This window comes from Pterocles gutturalis, unplaced genomic scaffold (genome assembly GCF_000699245.1).
Source record: "Pterocles gutturalis isolate BGI_N339 unplaced genomic scaffold, ASM69924v1 scaffold40278, whole genome shotgun sequence".
NCBI classification, from domain to species: Eukaryota; Metazoa; Chordata; class Aves; order Pterocliformes; family Pteroclidae; genus Pterocles; species Pterocles gutturalis.
The window spans coordinates 1,822-8,655 of record NW_010124390.1 but is presented as its reverse complement, the minus strand read 5'-3'; the positions used below and the strand labels follow the sequence as shown (position 1 = coordinate 8,655).

The 6,834-nt window shown below is 44.2% G+C and overlaps 1 non-coding gene across 1 annotated transcript; it reads right to left on the bottom strand.

Moving 5' to 3' along the window:
• Positions 1-202: 202 nt before the first annotated feature.
• Positions 203-273, bottom strand: TRNAG-GCC. The gene has a single exon. It is a non-coding gene; the product is annotated as a tRNA-Gly (tRNA).
• Between the last annotated feature and the right edge of the window lie 6,561 nt (positions 274-6,834).

Below are 6,834 nucleotides of genomic sequence, written 5' to 3'. Positions count from 1 at the left end.
CTCCGTGGCCCCGACGTTTTACCGCGGGAAGCGGCCGCCGCTAGTAGCGCAGCGGGCCGCCGGCACGACGTGGCTTCACCCCCCTCCGCAGCATGGGTTCGTCCCGTTCGTGAACCCCGAGAGCGCGGCGGGGAAAATAAAAGGGCGCTGGCCGTGCCCCGGCCTTACAACGCGACGGTGCTTTCGCCGACAAAAACCAAGCTGCATTGGCCGGGAATCGAACCCGGGCCTCCCGCGTGGCAGGCGAGAATTCTACCACTGAACCACCAATGCGTGCTCTGGCATTATATTTGCCGCCTCCTTCCTCGAACAGCTCCTCTAATACATATACATTCAATTTTTTTTAATTCCAAGTTCATAGTCAGTACTTTTGAGCCGTTCTTTCCAGAGGAAAAAAAGGTTTTTAGAAAGTTTGCAATGTCTGTGTACATTTTTCCTCTAAAGGATAAAACACCCCTGGAGGATTGTGTAACTTACCCATCATCATTTACATTTAAAAGCTCTCAGACCAAGTTACAAAAAAGTGTATTTTTGTTCCTTTTTCATACTGGGAGGACTTTGCCAGAGGATGTCACCAGTTAAGCACTCGAGGATCTACTAATACAGGAATCCCCACGGTACAATGTCTGAACTTATGCCTCTTTGTTTTGTCAGTTGACGCAGCGCTATGGATCCCGACATTTCAGGACAATGTGACTTAGTGCAGTGACGAGGTGTCAATAGAGCACCACTGCTTGCACTGTGATGCAATGGTGCCGTGTTCTAATATAAATTATCTACAGTCTTGACATTCGGTTTGTCTTGGACACACTCCCAAGAACGGCCACGCGTGAGCCAAAGAGTTCAAGGAGAAGCAAGATCAAGTGTCCTGCATGGAGGGAACGTTAAGAGGTATGTATGAGAAGAACTAGCTGTGCTTTAAGAACACCTTCCAGACAGGATGAACACCCACCACCGACCATCTCATGACAGGTAGTAAGCAGGTGTTTCCTTCTTCAGTGAACGGTAATTGGACACTGCAGACAATGTTACGGTTTCCTGTGGGAACATATGTTAAGATCAAAATCTAAACTTCCCTATCGAGAGTCCTCTGCTTACCAGCCCTGCAGCTATTACCCAACTCTTCCCAGTTCATCCAGAGGGCGAATTTTTCTGCATGCGTAAAGCAGAAGCTGAGCAAAACTGGTGTTCTCAGTGAATCTGGAAAGAAAGTCAAGAGCATGATCCGCTCGCCAGCCAGCTGGACACCAGGTGACAGCACTTCCCAGCCACCCCCAGCCCAGTAGCAATGCCACCACAGCTCCCTGTCCCCTCAGCTCAACTGCAATTTCTTCATTTCCACCGGCATAAAGTAACACAGTACATACTTCACATCATAACTATTATTTAGGCTATTGATTACAATTGCATCAGCCAGCCTTGAAAACTGTTTTGCCAGACAAGCACAGGACCAGAAATCCCAAAGCAGTCAGGCAAAAAGATATTCACATTGAGAAGACTCTAATTGACTATTTCCATCCATCTGAAGTTAGCCATGCTGAGGCAAATAGCACTAGCTGACCAACTAGTTTCTCCTCCTATGTTTATTCTTTCACCTCCTTTCGTTTCTGGTGATCTGAGACACTGCAAAGCAGGGATGGCTGTCGGGGAACGGATCTGGCAACGTCCATGAGACAGAAGGGTCCCTGGGCTGGCTCTCTGGGCAGAGCAGGGTGAGTAACACAACAGGCTGTGCTTCTGTAGAACTGCCGCTTGCTGGAGAATCATTTTCCATTACATCGTGTTTTGCATCTGCTCAGAACATCTGTGGGTGTTGGCTGACGTACTACAGAGAACTCTGTAAATTGGGAGGAGTCTGGCAACTCACATGCCTCGCTGGAGTGGAAATGTTGCTCTAGAATGTGCTCCAGAAACCCTTTTTCAAGCTGCATGACACAGGCTTATACTTGGCTTCCCTTTAAAAATGACTCTGTGTAGGAGAGTGCTGAGTGAAGGAGAGAACCAAGACCCATCATGTCAGAAAATACTGTCCAGAGTCTCAGAACTGGTGAAAATTTCATAGGACTAGTTCAGCTGGTGAAGAATCTGCATTCTATTCCAGTGAGAGAAGGAGTCTTTAGGAGTTCACAGTATTCATCATGGCAACGGCTGGGAGAACACCCCCTGCACAACCCCAGCGCAGAAGGATCTGTTCTGTGAAAGGCTAGCAGAGCAGCACAGGACCATTCCCTGAAATGACTGTCCTAAACAAATGTACAAATACTTCATCAAAATAAATGTCTCTAGCTGCCATCCATAAAAGGCACAATTTTAGAAGTTCTGTAGATGGCTTGAATGGCATCAGGAGTCCAACTTCCTGTAACAAGGCTAGAGCATCTAGGGAACTACTTTTAGTGAGATTGCTTAAAAGGTACTTTTGTACTTTTCTATCTGATATCTGACGAATGGGTGAGAGCGATGATCTTGTGAGGGACTCAGGACACCATCCCCTGTGGTTCAGATCAAAACTCTTCAGGCAGCTAAGGAGATGCTACAGACCTTCACCAGAAACAAGGAAGGCAAAACTTGTTACAGGAAGGAGGAAAAAGATTTTCTTAGGCCTTTTTATCCCCCAGAAGAGGACAAATACTTTTTTTTCCACTCTGAGTCACCTTTAAAGGGACTCTGATCTTGATGCTTCTGGCTAAGGCTTGAGACAGTGTCTTCCTACCGGGCTCTGCAGCAGAACCAAGGAGCTCCGGGCGCTGCTGCCCGCTGTGCTGCGTGCCTCCAAGGAGGATGCTGCAGCTCAGGGACACCTGTAACCTCAGACATCCCATGGTCAGCCAGTGCAGCTGCGACAGGAACAAGGTGGGGATTGACAGACAGGCAGGAGTAAAACAGCTCCAATCAAGTTTACAACTGCGGGTGTGGATTAGCTGGGGTGGGGTAAGTGGATATCATCCATTCCCTCCTCCCTAGCTGGTACAGACACGTGTTCCCGTGTCACGTGATACGACCGCGCCACCCGCTTTAAAACTGGTGTTGCATCAGTCCCTGTGTTGGTGTATAAAAAAGAGAAAGTGGGATGCTACAAATACACCTGTACAGGTTGCTCTGATTCACCTCTTCATGTAGGGCTGTATCAAATGGAGATCTTGGCAGAAATAATGCCTACGGAGTAATTCAGAGCGACCTGAAATATAACATACCTCTTTGTAAGAACCAACTGCCTGACTGTCAGTGCCTCATGTTTAACTAACACATATCTAATACTTAAGATCACCAGGGAAGTCTAGTCTTACTGGCCCTGGAATAACATAAGATAACTGCAGGCTTTTCAAAATGGCTTCTAAAAGCCTCTTCAGTAAGGGCTGCCAAAGCATGCTCTCGCTTCCGTTTCCAGAGTGCAGAAAAGTGGTACCAGCCCTGGTGATTTCTCTGCTAAGTGGAGTACACGCACATCAACTTGATTTTAACAGGTCTTGCAATAAGCCAGGCATTTAAAAATATCCACCTACCCAAAAGGACAAATGAATACATATTGCGGAGCCTTCAGCACAGATTGTTGAAACAAAACAAACAAAACAATCGTGGTAATCTTTTAGGTAAGACTTATAATGTAGAACAACTTGTCAGTGCAGGTTAAAGTTTTAAGGGCTAGCAATTTTGACAGCGTCCCTTTGAGCACTGTGAGCGCGCAGGGACGAGCAGGACAGCAAAAGGTCACTTGGTCACACATCTCTGCTGCCTCTTTTAAGTTTATCTCAAGACCCACTAGGCATGTCCCAATTAATTATTTAAATCTGCAGGGGAAAATATTTCTGTAGATGAAAAGGTATGATCTTAAATTCTGGGCAAGCTCCAGGATGGCTGGTACAGTCAAAAATAGTGCTGAGAGGAAGCTGGGGCGTGATATCCAATCCACGGGCTTCGGACACTGAAAGATGTCACTTACATCCAATAACGCTGATTTGTTTCAGATATCAGCAAAGTGGAAACCTACGGATTTTCCTATATCCCTTCGTTTTCATCTGAACTGTTCCGGATTACAAAAGGTCACCAAACCCAAATTGACAATGATATCTCTGGTTATTTAAAATAACTTTTCCCAACACAACTATTGATTATGTTGCCACTGATCTGCGTAAGCTCCTTACAAACCCATGTATACCCCCAAAACATGTCCCACGTACTACCCAAATGGTCACAAACGAAAGCCATCAGGCAAGCAATGCCAGTGAAATGGTCATTGGAAGTGAGCCAGAGACTCACATCCTGTATTTGTTAATTTTGTACTGGAATATTAGGCCAGGGCTTTCAAAGGGATTGTATATGTCTTTGAACAGGTTTTCTAAGATTTCCTCTAATCAATGCAATGGAGAAAATATCTGGATAACAAGCAGATGTGTATATTCACTGGGGCTGATTTTGGTCTGTCATTGCCTGAGAGAAAAAAATAATATAGCACAAATTCCAAAAAGCCATTTGGGTTCCATTTTCTGAATATAATCTCTCACTCTGGCACACATAAAGAGAAAATAAATTTAAAAGGTTTTTTTTCATATTTCCTGCCACAAAGATCTTTAAACAACAGAAAATAGATATTCTTGAATAGTCCAAGCAGGCTTGCTTTCTAGAAGATTGTATTTCTTTTCCCTCTCTCTCTCCCCCCAATTAATGAAATTAATGTTCTCTATTAGACCAAGCTCAGCTGTTTGCCGCAGAAAAATCTGGATACTCCACACCGCTTCTTTCCATTGCCTGGCTCATCTGTGCCTGGGCTGCCAGTGCCACCACTGCGGGGAGAGGCCAATTAACTGTTGAGTTTGTTCTGTAACAAACAATGCGACCCGTGACCTTATTCTTTTAAACCTGCAATTCTTGCATTTCTTTCTGTGACTCAGCCTGGATGTGTTATCTTTATGTAACAGCAAACAATAAGATATAATGATGATGATAACATATTACTTTAGTTTTAATAGAAAAATGAGCCACTTTCTCTTTTCAGACACTCACACAAACACAGTGGCTGGTGTCATCTGTCGCAGTGTAGGGGGAAAACGTTTAAACACCAGCAATACAGCTCTGCTTCAGTTGGTACACGGAGCAGCTGATACGAAGCAATACAGTTGTATTTCCGAATATACCTGATACCAGCAGCCAGAGATGGGAACATGTTTAATCATCATAGCCATGACTAAGTACCTTTATCTTCCAATGGGAGGACCTAGCATGGATCTGCTTGAAAAAAGTCTTGGTAGAGAAATTCTGCTTCTGTTTCTGTCGCTTCAACTCTTCTGCGATGAGTGTTACCCCTTGCTCCTCAGAAAGACGTTTTCCTGAAGACAGATTAGGAGAAAGCATATTTGTGAACATATGAACAGATTTTCTTCTTATGATACATAACTTTGGCGTGCAGTCAGGAAATGATGATAATCTCCTTCTCTATCTTCCCTTGCTAATGAAGAGGAACTGCCTCTGGGGTTAAGGACAAAAGGTGAACTCTCCCTGAACACAATTTACACCTGCTGAGCACATGATTCGGGCGTCTAAAATTCTTGTCTTGGCAGGTGTCCCAGGGACCAAGCCACATGCACGGAGACTTAGGAGGTAATATTTTCATCTAGACATTAAATAAGAAACAGACTCCAGAGGGATGGATTTTGTGATACTTTAGCGCATCTCATTTTTTTGCTCAACCTTGTAAAAATCTTTCACTATTCAAACTCATGAATTCTGATCTTTACCTACCAGTAACTAAGCTAAAAACACAGTTGAAAAGTAGCCAAGATAAAACCACAGCTGTAGTTTAAAAGCAGCCTAAGCAAGGGAGGAAACAACAGCCCACCGCTCGTCTGTCGGTAGCTGCGCCGTGAATGCGTGGAGAAACTCTCCTGGAAAGGGAGGCTGCTAGGTCAATGTGATCCTTATAAAAGTTTTCACTCATTCTCGGATTTCCCTTTTATGAGATGAGTAGTACGGTGCTCTCGTTTTCTATCCCCTTTAAGATTTTGCTGGTTCAGAATAGCTTATGAAACACAGAAGTGCTGGGGTGCAGAATATGTTCACTTGGAAACAGGATGTGGACACATTTTACACCCATACACTGCCTTGTTTTGAATGAATCAAAAATTATCATTAATTGCTACTGACAACGCAGCTACATCTGGGTAGGCAGCAACCTTGAGGGGCAGGAGGACAGAGTATTTTCCCAGTTCTAAGAAATGTATGATGACGTTTTGAATATTTGTTAGAGAGGGACGAAACAGCAACACTTAGAGCCATGTTAGTACACGCACACGGGTTAGGTATTCACACCCAGAACTCGTGTGTGTTGGATCACACCGAAATTACTCATTACAAATTGTACTTCAATCCTTTTCTTCCTAGCCCAATTATTCTTCTTCCTTTCTCACACACTTTCACTCAAAAAAAAAAAAAAAAAAACCAAAACCAAAACAAAACCAACCCCAAAACCATACCACCAAAAACCAATGAATCCACTTCTGCGGGTTCTTCCTTTCATTCTCCATTCTTTCTGTTCAGCTGAGGTATTCCCAAGGATTCTAAGCCTGAATATCTATGGAGTGTACCAATTCCAGCTGCCACAGGAGATCTGATTTCATTTTAACAGCACTATGATATCTCTTAATGTGTCTGGGATAAAACCTGCTCCGAGCATCGGTGCCCTCAATATCACTTACTTTGCAAAATTTCTGAAATCCAACCCTTGCAGTTGTTTACTGACTTTAAATGCCACCTAGAGAGCTGATAGCCGTCCATTATCATCGCAGCTTCCAATTTAGCTCATCTGACCCAAGAGGGAGGGATTAGGTTCCGATGGCCTCCTCA